This window comes from Pinus tabuliformis, chromosome J (assembly GCF_031772625.1).
Source record: "Pinus tabuliformis cultivar Carrire ecotype Pingquan chromosome J, CPIR1, whole genome shotgun sequence".
NCBI classification, from domain to species: domain Eukaryota; kingdom Viridiplantae; phylum Streptophyta; class Pinopsida; order Pinales; family Pinaceae; genus Pinus; species Pinus tabuliformis.
The window spans coordinates 1461379115-1461395655 of record NC_142295.1 but is presented as its reverse complement, the minus strand read 5'-3'; the positions used below and the strand labels follow the sequence as shown (position 1 = coordinate 1461395655).

The 16541-nt window shown below is 41.3% G+C and overlaps 1 pseudogene; it reads left to right on the top strand.

The window, feature by feature from the left end:
- Positions 1–7835: 7835 nt before the first annotated feature.
- The window catches only part of LOC149232875 (uncharacterized), a 47735-nt pseudogene continuing 39029 nt past the window's right edge, over positions 7836–16541 (top strand).

Sequence of the window (16541 nt, the reverse complement as noted above, 5' to 3'; positions counted from 1 at the left end):
CCTTTGTAGAGTATGTGTGGCCTCTGTGGTTTAATTGGGAATTTTTGTGGCATAGTTTGAAAACAAATTGCCTTCTGTGGAGTAGTTGTGGCTTCTGTGGCTTATTTGGGAATTTTTGTGGCTTAGTTTGAAAAACAATTGCCTTCTGTGGCTTAATTGGGAATTTTTGTGGCTTAGTTTAAAAAAATTGCCTTTTGTGGAGTATATGTGGCTTATGTGGCTTAATTGGGAATTTCTATGGCTTAGTTTGAAAAACAATTGCCTTCTGTTGAGTATTTGTGGCTTATGTGGCTTAGTTTGATTTTTTTTTCCTTTTGTGGAGTATATGTGGTTTCTGTGGCTTAATTGGGAATTTATGTGGCTTAGTTTGAACATAAATTGCCTTCTGTGGAGTATTTGTGGCTTAGTTGGAAAAAAACTTAGCTTGGAGTATTTAAAGCTATTTCAAGTTCTCAGAAAGGATTGGATATGAAGTCCTTTGTTAAACCACATTGAATTTTTACAGTTTATTTAATATATTCATGTTGAGCTAGATATTTCCCCTAGGACCATTGCATTGGCCCTTAAGATCATTGAAATAAGAATTCTAGTGACAAATGAGATCTCTGAATTGACTTGGAGTGCTTGAAGCCATCTCAACTTCTCAGAAAGGATTGGATATGAAGTCCTTTGTTAAACCACATTCCATTTTTACAGTTTATTCAATATATTCATGTTCAGTTAGATATTTCCCCTAGGATCATTGAGATTAGAATTCAAGTGACAAAAGAGATCTTGGAATTGATTTGGAGTACTTAAAGCCATCTCAAGTTCTGAGAAAGGATTGGATATGAAGTCCTTTGTTAAATCACATTGAATTTTTACAGTTTATTCAATATATTCATGTTAAGTTGGATATTTCAGAGGTTTGATTTACATCACATTTTATCTATGATATGATACATTGACATAAGGATCACAACATTTTGGGCGTTATGTGCTACCTTTGATTAAAGTGTTTCCTTCGATTAGTCTTAGTTTGACATGGAAGTTAATTTGGATACTAAGACTAGAGGAATGATTTCATGTACTTTTTTCCACTTGTAAGACATTCATAACTATACCGAAAGCTGCAACATATGGTGATCTGAATCTCTTGAACAAAGTTTTTAGCTTTTGCATGTTTTCGGTTTTTATGAATGGTTATGCTTCATATAAGATCGTTGTTTTATACTTGAATGTTTATTTTCCATGTTTCCCTTGGGATCATGGAGATTAGAATTTGATCGATAAAAGAGATCTCTGAATTGATTTGGGTACATTAGGAAATCTCAACGTTCATAGAAAAGATTGGATTTTAGGTATTTTATTAAGCCACTTTGAATATTTACAAATTTTTCAATATTTTCATGTTAAGTTGATGTTTCAGAAATTTGATATCATACCACATTTAATGTATGATATGATATATTGGCACAAAGATCATGGTATCTTAAGACTCATATGCTGCTTCTAATTAGTCTTATTTCATAAGAAGAATGACTTTGGGCACTTTATTCACTCTTTAGACATTCTCAAAGATACCCTAAATTTGATATGGTGATTTCTAATCTCTTGAACAAAGTTATGATTTCTGATTATTTTGGGTTTCAATTAATTTCATAGTTATCCAAATACATAGTGGAACTGACATTGCAACAGACCAAAAAGGGATGGTAACTTCATCCACATTGCAATTTGGTTAGAAACAAAAAATTCATGCCACCCCTATGCTTGATGGCCTCCATTTTCTGAATTGCCCAAACTTGTTGAAGTGCCTGCATGAGCCAAGTTTCTACCATATGCTGGAGTCCATTTTACTCCTTGTAACCATGGAGGGATTGAATAGTTGAATTTTCCACTTGTTCTACTAACTTCAACACTAACTGGAGGTGGCCTATAATACATAGGATTTACACATGCATTGGTAGGTGTATAGGGGGTGGGTATAACCCCTGGCTAATAGTGGGGGACTTGGATGTTAATGAGGTCCCGGTACAATGTTGTATGATCTACAATGTGGTCCAAAGTGTTGGACATCATCTTGTTTGCTCCAACTGACTTGCGCCATACTCTTCTATGTCCGTGACCCCTTCTTTTTCCAGCACTTGTTGAGCCTTTCTTGCCTCCCTCTCTTGCCTTACCAACTATTTTTTATGTTCCTTCTCTTCCCTTGTTTTTTGTCTTTCAAGCCTTTCCTTTGCTTGAGTTGCTACTATTGTAACCCTTGAATCTCTATTTTCCTTGGCCAACTCCTTCTTTCTCTATTTGGATTCCCAAATTTCAGTTTTTCTACGCTCGGACTTGAACATTAGGTTCATATATTCTTCAGAGGTGAGTAACTATGAACTCCTCTCTAACCAAAGATAGTTTGTTGCTGAATGCATTGATGAGGCCTTCACTCTCTCTACTGGTAGCTTTAGGAACCTACCAAGTATTGTTTGGTTTGTTGTAACATGCTCTTGATGGCTTGACACTTTCCTTTCAACCTTAGGGGAACTTGTTTGAATCCCATTGTTGTCCTCATTTGGTACTTCATTCTGAATAGACTCTTCTTCCAGTGATCCATTGTGCACAAAATAATGAACAATTTCAGTGCTCAACTCTGCTCGCTGAGAAGGCATTTGCATGCTTTCATCATTGGTGGATGACACATTATGTTTGTTGTTATTCATCATGGCCTTTGCCAACCATGATGGTGGGGTTACTTGGGTTGGCATGCTCAATTGGTCATTGTTGATTCTTGTTACATTCTCATTTGAAACCACATTTGCATTGTCATTTTCATGATCAACTGCCTCATTTGGAATATCACATGCAAAATTAGTAGGTGCTTCAGTGGGTGTGGAAGCCTCCATGTTATTGACAATTGGTTCATTATTGAATTGTGTATCACATACATGCTCATCATCATAGAGGTTACCTTGAGAAAGGGATATCATACCTTCAACAACAATAGCATCTTCCTGCCAAACCACATCTTCTTAGGCATCAACCTGGTCATGTAAGTCTGCTTCCTGATGTTCCACAACAAATGCCTGGCTGCAACTAGTAACATTAATAAGAGCATCAAAATTCAACGGCCAAATTCTAGTCCTCCTAAATCCAACCTTGATATTAGAAGGTGTTAGAGCCCTTTTAAATTCTTTACTTGCAAGCTCAACTAGCTCAAATATTTTTACCTCCACCCCTGGATTCTTTGTCATCCATGAAGCTCGCTCTGCCCTAAAATAGTTCTTGAAAGGCCTAAACACGTTGACATCAAGGGGTTGCAATATGTGAGTGGTATGAGTTGGCAATGTTAATAAGTCAATTCCCAAATGGCTGGCCTCCTTGATTTTCTGCACAACCATGTGCCTTCCATGGCCATCTAATATTAGTAGGTGTCTATTTCCAGGTGAGACACCACCTAGCATAGATGCAGTGAAGTGAAAAAGCCAATTCAGGAAGAGTTCCTTTGTCATCCATGCATGGGGATGTGCAACCATGCATGCACCTGGTTCACAATTATGTATATAGTTTTTAAGTTGTGTTTTTCCTTTGAATAAATAAAAACCTGGGATTGAAGAACTAGTTGCATTGACACAACAAAGTATAGTGATCCACTCCCTACTCCTAGGCAAAAATTTTGGCACATTTCTGCTCCCTCTCTTGGAAATTACCTGCATGCCACAATTCCTTCCAGCCTGTAAGCCTGTTTCGTCATAGTTCTAGATATGGTTTGGGGCATAAGAGTGTTTCTCATATGCATGGGAAAGGGTGTCATAGAACTTAGACACAATTTCAGGGCGTAAATTTAAAGCCCTATCTCTGTCAAGACCCTCTGTTGTTCGTAAGACAAGGTTTGGATGCCTTTTTTTAAACCCACTCCACCAAGATTTGTCAGGAAACCCATCTTTGAAGGGGTTTGGCCTCCCCTGATAGATTTGAGCTACTGTGGATTTGAGTTGTATCAACTCTAACCCATGTCCCATTTGGGCCATCTCCTTACACCACACAACCACCTCGACCTCCTCCTCTTCAGTCATAACAGTAACAAACCCTCTACGCTTTGTATTAGTTAGCCCATTAATCCAATAATGTATGCTTGAGGATGCAATTCCATGTTTTTTTTGCAGATGCACATACTGAATATCCCCTAAACTCTATGTCATCAATTGCACCTAGCATGTCTTCCTTTGTCCACCCTCTTATGGCACTGATATTCTTAGTTGAGCTTGCACCTTGTATTGTGGTTGAGGGTGGCTCTGTGGTAGATGGTTGGACAATAGGATCTACCACCACATGGGCATTCTCAACATCATTGCATGGAGCATTGGCAGCAATGACATCATCGACCGTTTCCTCTTCCGATGAAGTGCATCGCAATTGGGCACCCTTGGTTCCTCGCCTCCTCTTGTTCCTTATACAATTTGTAATTGAAACTCATGGCATGGCTGCAACAACATACACATTGTTAAAATTTGTTTCTGTTAGTGGAAGTTGTTTTAGCAATAGAGACTTGGTCTTATTTGAATAAGAAATTTAAATATAAGAAAGGGTAATCGATAATTGAAACTTGCATAATAGAAACTCAAGCTTATTTATTTATTGAAATTTAAATATGAACATGTTAATCAATACTTGCAACCTGCATATATTTGAATAAGAAATTTATGTGTTTGCATCGACTTGAGTCTCCATCCACAGGATGCAATGTTTGACCGTATCTTAAAACACTCCAATTCTCTACATTGTCAGCTACAACTGCTTCCAATTCTACCATTCTTAGAGGCATCACAGTTATTGCATATAAGCTTCCAAATTGTTGGGATTAAGGAATGATCAGGCTTATGTGTTTTGATTCAGATGCTCTGTTATTTTTGTCTCTGTTGTCTTTGTTTGGCATGATTAATTTTTTGTCTTTGTTGACTCATATGCTATGGTTTTTTCTCTGCAATTTCACACACAAAATCTAAATTTCACACATATAAGCCTAATGTTTGTCAAAATTGGAGATAAGGATTTGTTTAAATTTGTGCTTCACAAGAATCATGGTAGGTTTATTTAGTATCTACGGGCCTATATTATACTTCATTTTCATATTGATAAGAAAAAAGGGACTAGATAACATGTGTGAGGAGGTTTCTATTTCCTTTCTTAAAAGTTAAACATGGAGATTTAACTTGGCCATTTCCATGGTGTCTACCAATAATGTTTGTCAATTTAAGTATCATTTTCTATTTCTTCCATTGTGTTGTTTTAGGTCTTTAATAGCTATTGATTGTGATATCGATATTAAAAACTTCTTTGCATTACACATCAAATTTCTAGTCCATCACATTCTGATTTTACATTATGGATTGAAGTTGACTACCTTTATCCTCCACCACTTGAGCAACAAAGGTCTTGTTCAACCAATATAACTCAATAAGTTTAAAACTCTTGGTGTCTTTGGTTCTTAAATAACTAGTCTGTGGGGCTCATTCATTAAACTTTACCTTTAGATATTCATTGGAGAGGTACTGTGTTTTTCACTTGACAACCTACTCAATGCTAGCCACCTCATATTTTCTTGCCATACAGAATCTATAGTGGAAGTTGACAAACATTCTCATGGCATTTGTCTAGTGATGTGTTGTGGCCCTTGTAGGGAAGGGTATAATTTGATAGAGGATGAAGTGCCTATGTTGAGCCCACATTTGTTGCATAAAGAGAATGAACTACATTGTTATCACCAAAAATTGATCATCTAGCCATAATTTACTAGATGGATTGAAGTACACCATGTAAGGCTAATTTTACCATAGTAAAATTGTTTTCATTGTAAGAAATTACTTAATAAACACATTTGTTGAGTCATTTGTGATTAAACCCATGAATAATAATTAAATAAATCACTATTTATTTAATTATCTTCTAGGAATAATTAATTAAACCATTGTTTAACTAATATTCCTGGTGATCCAGTTATGAGAAATAAATAGATAAATCATTAATTATTTTATTTTTCTCTAGGAATAATTAATTAATCACTAATTAGTTATTATTCCTTGTCAAGTTTGACTAAATCCCCTAGGAATACTTAAATAAATCATTATTTGTTTATTATTCCCATATTTCTTGAGATGATAAGTAAACCATTTATTTATTTATTATTTCTAAATAAAAATATTTAATCAATTTAAATATATTTTCCCTCCAACCAAATATAATAAAATATTCCAAATGGTTAATTCTAGAATTTGGTTAATAATATTTTATTATTTTCCATTATTCGAGAATAACCTAATATTTTGTTATAAATAGAAGGGTTTTACATTCATTCTTCACTTTTGATCATTTTCATTGTTGCACTCACTGTTGTAACCTTGATTATTATCATTGTCGCACACCATTTTCTTTTTCATTTGAGTTCTCATTGAGCTCAAACATTTTGTTTGCTGGGTTTTACACAATATAGAGGAGAGACACTCTACAAACGCTGAAGACATTGAGGATAGCCAAGAACCCATCCCATAGAGGGGGATTGGTAACATTATTTGTTCCATTCACAGTTGTTGTTTAATAAAATATATTCTTTATATATCTGGTTTCCATTGGATTATTGGAGTTACTTGCACTTATTTTCTTATTCCATTTTGTTGTTTAACTATTTCTGTTGCATAGATCAGGGCTTTGGCAGGTTTTGTTTCTATCATTTGTTGCAGATCCACACTGTTTAACAACCATTTTTACTGTTGAGGTTGTTTGTCATCCACAGTCTAAAGTGGTTTATTTTCGTACACTTTTGACAAGAAAACACTCCAACAGATGGCGACTCCACTGGGGAATTTCTGATTGTCGCCAACAAATGGCGACTCCACTGCTTTTTTCATTTTGATTCAGAAACCTGGATGAACTTTAGTTTTTCAGCTTAGGGTTTTTCTTTTTTCAATCTCTTAATGTTGTTTACTAGCATTCTAACCCTAGATAAGCCAAATTTCTAACTTTTGCAAGTTTTCTGGTTATTTCCGCTGGTCACAGGAACTAGCCGCGACAAAGATGACAAATTTTTCTAAGACTTGCCACCTGAGAATTGAGGAGTAGAAACCACACTTTTTTTCCCTAAAACTGTGATCTAGAAGTCCAGAATGCACTTTCAAGCCCAAAAAGTGCGATATCCCCTAAATCAGGTAAGTACATGCGATTTTAGGGTTTTCGGGAATTTTTCTGATCTTTTTCTGGGTTTTGTTGAGAGCAGTCTGCTAGGTTGGTTGACCACTTTCTAAGCTTGTTGAGGCCATAATCTGGGCTTAATTAATAAACACACTGGCACACACAAGCACACCTTAAGCAAAGGGCGCTTGGTTTACACCGCAAGCCAAGACTTAACTTAATTAATTTATCTACCCAAATAGAGACAGAGACATTTTGTTTATCTCCCTTCACCATTTCCATGTCCCGTGTGTCTTGTAACCATTGCACCAGCAAGGCATTTGTCGCGGAGAATCTTAGGCGTTCATCCCCATTTTCTGCTTGGGCATATTACTACTCCTCGCAGGGTTCGAGTTATTCATCCTTCGAGTCCCCATATCGACTCTTCTTTTGGTTCATTTGATTCCTCATTCGATTCTAAGCCTCCTTCACCGCATACCGTCACCATGTCAAAACCCATTATAGGTGCAGGAAACCAATTTGGTGGTGGCTCCGGTTCTATCCTGATAGTCACATCTAGTGGAACCATTACAATAACTATTCCGACAACCCCTTTGCTACCTTTCATGGCTGGGTTAAGTCTCTCGGATTTATACCAGTTGATTAATGACCCCATACACCACAATGCTAGTTGGTTAGCAATGCCGACTAAGCTTCCCTCAGATATTCCCAAATTTGAGGGTAATTCCGGAGAGGACCCCACTAATCACATCCGCTCCTTTCATATGTGGTGTTTGTCTAATTTCATCACTGATGAATCCATTCGTCTTCGGTTATTCCAACGCACACTCACTGAAGATACTGCGAAGTGGTACATTGACCAGCCCTCTGCTTCTCATTCCCATTTTGCGACGCATGCTAAAGTGTTCCTTTCATATTTTCAGTTACCTCTCCAATACGACACCAGTACAAAGCTCTTGACCACATTTTGTCAGTCCTCTGCCACCCGTCTTTCCAATCATGTCCAGGAATGGTGTACAAGGAGGAGCATGTGTTGTGCTCCTCCCTTCGAAGACCATGTCTACCTAGATTGGTTTCTTAGGAATCTTTTAGCGCCTATTTCCAAAGACGTCGGGTTTCACTTTCCTCAGACAGAGGAAGAGGCTCTCTAGATCGCTCTGAGATATGACTTGATTTATGCTCAATCCGGTTATGTCTATACTGTTATACCAGACCTCCCTCATCCTAGTGGTGCCAATGCACTGGGGGCATCTGACGCCGCTGAGGGTATCATTGGAGATATTTCACATCCTTCGCCGTATACTTAGCAGAGTTATGGCTAGCCGCAGCTCCAGTTCCTCCAACATTTATTCCCCTCCTACCAGCAACGTGTATTTAGGACAAAACACATCTTATGCATTCACCCAACCACATCAACATATGTCAGGGCCAGTTAGTGCTCAATCTGTCTACCAGACTGTTTCCCCTTGACCATCTTACACCTATGCATCGCCGAGCGCCCCAGATCCTCAAGCATTAGCACTGCAGCCTCCCATGCATCCTTAGCCCCAACAGCCACAACCCCTCAGGGTCAAGTGTATGCATAACAAAGTGCGACCAATCCCCAAAATTTGAAGAAAAAGACTAAGGGAAGTGTAACAAGGGTAACCAGGGTAATCAACCCAATCAACCCCAAGGGAACCAGCCTAACAACGACAACCAGCAACATGGCAACCAACCCAAGCAGAACAAGGTTGTTCATACGAACAATCCTTGTGCATGTTTTAGTGTACATGACCATTACACTCATGAGTGTCCCCTCTTACCTTAGATGAGCCAAATTTTGGAAGCCCAAGCAGCTTCTAGAGGACAACCACCCATGCAGCAACCGCCTCAGCATCCTGCGCCATCTCTACCGACTGTGCTTACGAACCCTTTCCCTTAGCAAGGATTTGTTGCTGCTCAACCTCAGAAAGGTCAAGCAGCCCACCCTCCCCAACCTTCTGGTCCTGGTGACTACCAGATTCTCATGATGAATTCTGATGGGGTCAGTACCTTCGATGTCAACTTGCAAACTCAGTCGTGTCAATATGACAAGCCATCAACTTTGTCTGCAACTGAGCCCAAAACCAAAGAGTCTACTGAGTCTCTTACGACATCAAATGGTCCTTTACAGATCCCTCAGCCCAAGGTTGAGTCAATTCCCAAGATCCCCAAAGGGCCATTGTGTCGTAATGTGGCTTCTAACTGAGCTACCCACACGTACAATATAGTAGACAACTTGGCACAATCACCTACCGCCATGTTGATGCTGGAGGTCCTCCAATCATGCCCATCTTGGAAGAAAGATCTACTAATTGCTTTGGGTGTAGTAGATCCTTCATACAATCATTTGATTGTCTTTCTTGTTGATGCGACAGAACATCCTCCATTGCCATCATATGTTGCTTTCTAGATACCAGTCTGAGTCCGTAATTCCATCATCTCCTGATGCATTATTGACAAAGGTGCATCCACCTATGTGATGTCTATTATTGTTTGGAAGCAAATCAAGTCACCCGAACTGGCCCCATCCACCATCACTTTGCATGCTTGGGACAGTCACCCCTCCCAGCCTCTCAGCATGTATCGCAATTGTCCAGTGACTCTTGTGGGCAAGACTGTTAATGTAGACATTGAGGTTATTGATGCCCCTCTACATTATAACATTCTCTTGGGTCATAGTTACAACTATGCCATGTCATCCGTCGCCTCTGTGGTTCTTCGCAAGATGTCCTTCCCCCCATGAAGGGAAGATCGTCGTTATCAATTAGTTGACATATTATGAGCCATCATCCTTAACCTCCCCTGAGTCCATTATCTCATTGATGTCCGGAAAGTAGTTTGCCACCCCTCTCACCGGTGTTTCACCCGGAGTCTACAAAGATTCCACCTTGTTGGGTGCTTTCCCTGGTCCTCCCCCTCCCATCTCTGAGCCCAGCTCATTGAGTGTTTGCATGTTACAAGCGTCACGGCTTGCTCAAAGACAGTATGGTATGTCTGGTCAACAACCAACTCCTCAGCACCCTGTTGTTACCATCTCAGCTAAGCCATCCGAATCCACCCCCCCAAGACCTCCTCCTTTTGTGGGTACCTCTCCTTTGTTCCCACTAGGAACTATTCCTCCATGTCTTAACCATCTAGGAGCTATTTCACTGGGGCATTACCCTGCAAGACATATACCTTTCTTGTTTCCTCCTCCTGGAATATTTTCTGTCCCTATCATGGATTCGTTGAGTCTCCCTAATATGACTTTGGTGATCCTAGTATGGTACATTGATCCCCCAATAAGCACTCCACCTAGTCAGCTCATACCATATCATGCTTTGACCCTAGTCCAACCGGTTCCTACAACCCCTGCCATTGCTCTAGTTCCACCACAACCTCAACAGGAACCCACTCTTATTGTGAAAGCATTTGGACAGGGGGGCAAAGCCAAGAAGAAGGAACCTAAGGACAAGGCTCCCCAAGTACCTCCAACTCCTAAGCCTCCAAAGTCGACACCTCCATGTGCTTTGTGTGATGTTGTTGGGCATGCCACCAATAATTGTCCTGAACTTCCTTGTCTCAAACCTTTGGTTCATGAAACATTTCCTGAGTCTAATATCCCTGAGGTCCAAGTTACCTTACTGGATTCAACCAAGAGACTTAAAACATTGCACACAAATCACCCTTGTGCCTTGTACGATCATTATGGTCATTATTTCCATTGTTTCCCTCATCTTGATGAATTTCATGATTGCCTCCAAGTGCTTCGCAACTTCGAGGCCACTCGTAGTGGATCATCTACTCCTCTACCTGTGGATTCTGGTACCACTAGTACACTAGAACATGGGGACTTTAATCCCACCATCGTGATCCCTCCCCCCGATGTCGAGATGACAGACACCGCGACCCATATCCTTTACCTTTCGTCATCCTTGAGTTCTTTGTAGGAAAGCGTTTTTGAGGTTTCTACACGTGCTTCTATCGAACCCCCTTTGTCAGAAACCCAGGTCTCAAAATCAATAGATTTTCTATCTACTAGCTTGTCATCTACCATTTCAGATGATGCGCATGTGAAACTTATTTCTCAGGATGATGCACCAGGTACCGCGGCCGCATCATGTAGTCAATCTTCCTCCCATCCGCCCATCTTCCATTCTGATGAGGACATTATGGAAGCCATGTCTACCCCTGATTACCCTTGGGATGATATGCACCATCATGTGTACTTTCTGCCACAGTAGTCTCACGACCAATATGCTATGGAATTAAAAGCCTTCATCCATGGTGAATTCGATTCGTTTAGACATCCCATCCCGACCTGAGATGCTTTCGAAGAAGGTAATATGGCCAACATCTCTCCTACTATCAAAATAAACATTTCAGAAAAACCAGGGATCGAAGAAAGCATTACCTTGGGGGCACAGTGCACCCCGGAAGAAATTCAGGCTTACACCAAGCTCTTCAAAGAATTCTGTGATATTTTTGCCTAGTCTTACTCAGAGATTCTAGGACTTGATCCCGCCATTTGTTGAACACCATATCGACACATGTCCCGATGCCACTCCTGTCCATCAGAAGTTGAGACCCATTCACCCATAACATATCCCATTGATTTATGTGTCTGTATTTATGTCATGCATTTAGGTACGTTGCATCATCTCATTTTTTGTCTTTTGCATCTTTCAGATGAATCCATCGTCCACACTATATATCGGTTATGCCGACGGTGCGAGTCACTTCTTCAGGAATCTAGCCTCGGCAACATGGGCCATTTTCACCCCCTTGCATACTTTAGTCCATTCTAATGACGTGTGCATTGGGTCTACCACCAATAACCAGGTTGAATATGATGCAGTGATAGGTTTGTTAGTCGATGCCCTTGCTCATCGCATCCTTCATCTTCATGTTCGTTTAGATTCCTTGCTTCTTGTCATACAATTGAATGGTGTGTATCATGTGCATAACCAAATCTTATTTAGAAAATATCTACGAGTTAAGCTGTTGGTATGTGAATTTGAAACCATTACTGTCAAACATGTTCCTAGAGCCCAAAATAAATTTGTAGATACCATTGCAAATAACATTCTATATTGGAATTTATCACATGTATACCACAGAAGACAACCATAAACAAAACAAATGGCAAACCACAATCATCATATAAAAGATTCATAACCACATTATGTATCGACATATAAAAATAAATGTGTTTGGAGTCCACCACTCTAAATACCTCAAGTACGCCCATAGCATACATGGCGCCACATAGTCCCCATGTTTGACTTAGTGGGTGAGGATGATTCTAGACCTCCTATAGTAGTTCATTCTCGTTTTCCTCTTCCCTTAATTCTTCACCTGATCCAGGTGGATGTTGGTGGCCACCCACCAACCCATTTGGACCCCCACAACTGTCTCTTTCAGTCTTTTCAGTTTCCTAAATTACACCACAGTTTACTATTTTTAGCAGTTTTTTCGGGTCCCGAACTTCCGGAGCCGTTTTGAGGCCCTAAACGACGTTTTTTTGGGATTTTGGGGCAACATGGGTCGTAGACCAATGTTGCCTCCCAAAGTGGTAGTACTCGGATAGATCTTTCTAACGAGCTATCGTGCGTGTCAAACGGAGATCGTATGCCAAAGTTACGACCCCGGGAAATTGATGTACCAATTTACCCAAACGGGGCCCACAATTTGGCGTTTCATCTTCTAGGGTTAGGTTTCGGGATGTGAAGGGTTTTCCATTGTTTCTCAACAATAAATAGGCCTTCGAGCCTCATTGTAATACAGTTCGGAACAGTTCAGAGGCATGTAGCCGCACATCTCTTCTCAGAGATAGCTACCATCGCCCTAGCTGGTTTATTTCCATTTCTGGTTGTAAGCATATTTCAGTATTTTACAGTAATGAAATGAAGTATTATTTCCGCTGCATCTCTGTATTTATGGTTATCGCATCTCTGTATTTATGGTTATCTCTATAATCTATTGCGTTCCTGCTTAAATCCGGATCAGTGGTATCAGAGCGGTCTGCTTTTTCTCTGTTTTTCTTTGCATGTCCCCAACGAGGTCGGGATATAAGGAGTTAGGGCTTGAACTGGTCGAACCCTTGCAAGACCAGCCTCGAAAATCCCGACGGCCTCCCATGGCGGATGAGAAGAAAGACGAGGGGGCAGGAGATCCTATCAAAATCTTGCTCGAAGAAGCGCTCGAGCGGCAAAGGAACGTGATGATGGATAGCTTTGCGCAGATCCTTCAGCGGCTACCCAGAGGCGACGCATCGACTTCCAACAGCGACTCTGGAAACGCCACACCGTTTAAGGTACAAGTTAATTTTGAAATCCCCATCTTCGAGGGTCAGATAGACGCAGATGCCGTAGATAAATGGTTAAATCTGCTAGAGGGTTATTTTTCTGTTCATGAATTTTCAAGTCGGGAAAAGATTGTTTTCGCTCTTCTCAAAGCAGCCCCCCACGTCAAGGACTGGTGGGAAACCTACTGCGAGCAGAAGAATGAAAGTACAGGCTCACTATTTTCAGCCGCACCCACTTGGAATGACTTCCGGGATGCCATCAAGGAGCAGTACTACCCTGTCGGAAGCTATGAGGACAAATACATCAAATGGACCACACTGCGGCAGGGACGAGACCAAGATGTGCCAGAGTTCACAAACATTTTTCACACCCTTCACACACAGTTGGGTATCAAAGATTCTGAGCTGCATCTGGTACTCAAATACCGTGGCTGCCTACACAAATACATCCAGGAAGAGATGGTGTTCTTGAACATCTCCTCACTCGGCACAGCATACCGATACGCTGTCAAAATCGAGCAAAAGTTCAAACAGAAGAAGCGAGACTTTGGATCTACAAATCCGAAGCCCAAAGGACAAAGCCAAGGCGGGGTGACCCAAGACAACCCGTCGAAGCCGCAAGAAAAGAACAACACCATGAAGCCGAAGAAGGACACAGGGAAGTGGTGTGAGTTCCACAAGAGTCCCACTCATAACACCAGTGAGTGTCGGACCAAGCAGTCGCTGGTGGCTGAGTTGAAGGCTTCCGAATCAGATGCATGTTCCGACCCTGAGCCAGAACCCGACAAGGGGAATGGCAAAGGGAAGCAGATCATTGATGCGGATCCCAGCGCCACTGTTGCCACTGCCAAGATACAGAAGAATGAACTTGCAGATCCAGAGGAAGGGGAGCGTCTTTTCCACTCACAGATGTGGGTGAAGGGTTCACCGCTGCGATTCATTGTCGACAGTGGTAGCCAAAAGAACCTGGTTTCAGCAGAGGTCGTGAAGCGGTTGGGCCTACCGACTACACCGCACCCGCAGCCATACAGTATCGGGTGGCTTCATGAAGGACGAGATCTGAAAGTTCGCCAGCAGTGCCGCCTTCCATACAGCATCAAGCCCTTCACAGACGAGGTATTGTGTGATGTTACACCTCTGGATGTTTGTGATGTATTATTAGGCCAGCCATACTTGTGGAGGCGACATGCTGTGTATGAGTCAAGGCCTCGTGCTGTCATTATTTCTTTGAATGATTCATTATACAGGATACCAGAGGTAGCCCCACCTACCGCCACATCTTTGATCACTACCAAAAAAGGCAGCAAGCTCATATCACAGACCAGGAAATTCATCTGTCTGGTTCACTCCCAAAGTAAGGGGAAGATCGTTGCTACATCCATGACCCCTGCAAAGGGTTCCTCCACGCAGCAGCAACAGCAAAGGGATACGGTCATGACAAAACACAGGAACAACTTCTCCTCACGGACATGGGTACCACACAAGTTTCAGGTGGGCAACAAAGTTTGGTTACATCTGCAGAAAGAACGCCTTACAAGAACCCATCAGAAGCTCAGACCACTCCGACATGGTCCTTACAGCAGTACCAAGGCTATGGGGAACAATGCTTTGGAGCACAACATTCCTCCATTCCTTCGCTTGCACCGAGTATTCAATGTGGACCATCATCGACCATGCTTCCCACCATCACTGGACACATCACAGATTGCAGGACAAGTTCAGCAGATGGAGGAACTCAACGCAATGGGGACCATTGCTTCCTAAGGGGGGAGGAATGATCCAGGTGGATGTTGGTGGCCACCCACCAACCCATTTGGACCCCCACAACTGTCTCTTTCAGTCTTTTCAGTTTCCTAAATTACACCACAGTTTACTATTTTTAGCAGTTTTTTCGGGTCCCGAACTTCCGGAGCCGTTTTGAGGCCCTAAACGACGTTTTTTTGGGATTCTGGGGCAACATGGGTCGTAGACCCATGTTGCCTCCCAAAGTGGTAGTACTCGGATAGATCTTTCTAACGAGCTATCGTGCGCGTCAAACGGAGATCGTATGCCAAAGTTACGACCCCGGGAAATTGATGTACCAATTTACCCAAACGGGGCCCACAATTTGGCGTTTCATCTTCTAGGGTTAGGTTTCGGGATGTGAAGGGTTTTCCATTGTTTCTCAACAATAAATAGGCCTTCGAGCCTCATTGTAATACAGTTCGGAACAGTTCAGAGGCATGTAGCCGCACATCTCTTCTCAGAGATAGCTACCATCGCCCTAGCTGGTTTATTTCCATTTCTGGTTGTAAGCATATTTCAGTATTTTACAGTAATGAAATGAAGTATTATTTCCGCTGCATCTTTGTATTTATGGTTATCGCATCTCTGTATTTATGGTTATCTCTATAATCTATTGCGTTCCTGCTTAAATCCGGATCATCACCAGGAACCATCATTCCAAGAAGCATGAAGGCCGTCTCTAGATGAGTAAGGCCACCTACCTGAAAGTCACAAATCCTGATTCCGACGGTTAGTTTGTCTGCTATGATCTCCACGAGATTTAGGGCCTTTTCCTCCTCTCCAAATTCACCACATCTCACTTAGAAAATGAATTCAAATTGGAGGGAAAACGTCCTTTTATAGAAAAATCCACAGTTTTTTTGTTGCCCATTGCAACCAAACCGTAGCTTAGTTTGATGAACCATCAACACCATTGGAAATCTCTCGTCGAGTGCTATAATGGGTCTTTCTTAGTTTTTGATGATTTGACACTTCACCCGGAAGCCATTTTTCCAAGAAGGATCACTTTGTCGCCTCTTAAAATCGAATTTATTCATATGTGACGCTTGTACCTCGGGGACCACCTCCCCTTAGTGCATATCGTCTCACGTGTCGATTTTCATTATGAGTAACCATCATTTTATCATGTTTTCATGGTCCCCACTGGGCCTATTCTGTGTGGCAGCATCATTGAGTCACCCTTTTTCAGAGCATCTGTGATGAGTCACCTTTTCATCCATGGAGTTTGTTTCGCATCCCATTGTATCATGTCACAATATTCCATCTGCCTTTGCATACCATTCATCCTGTG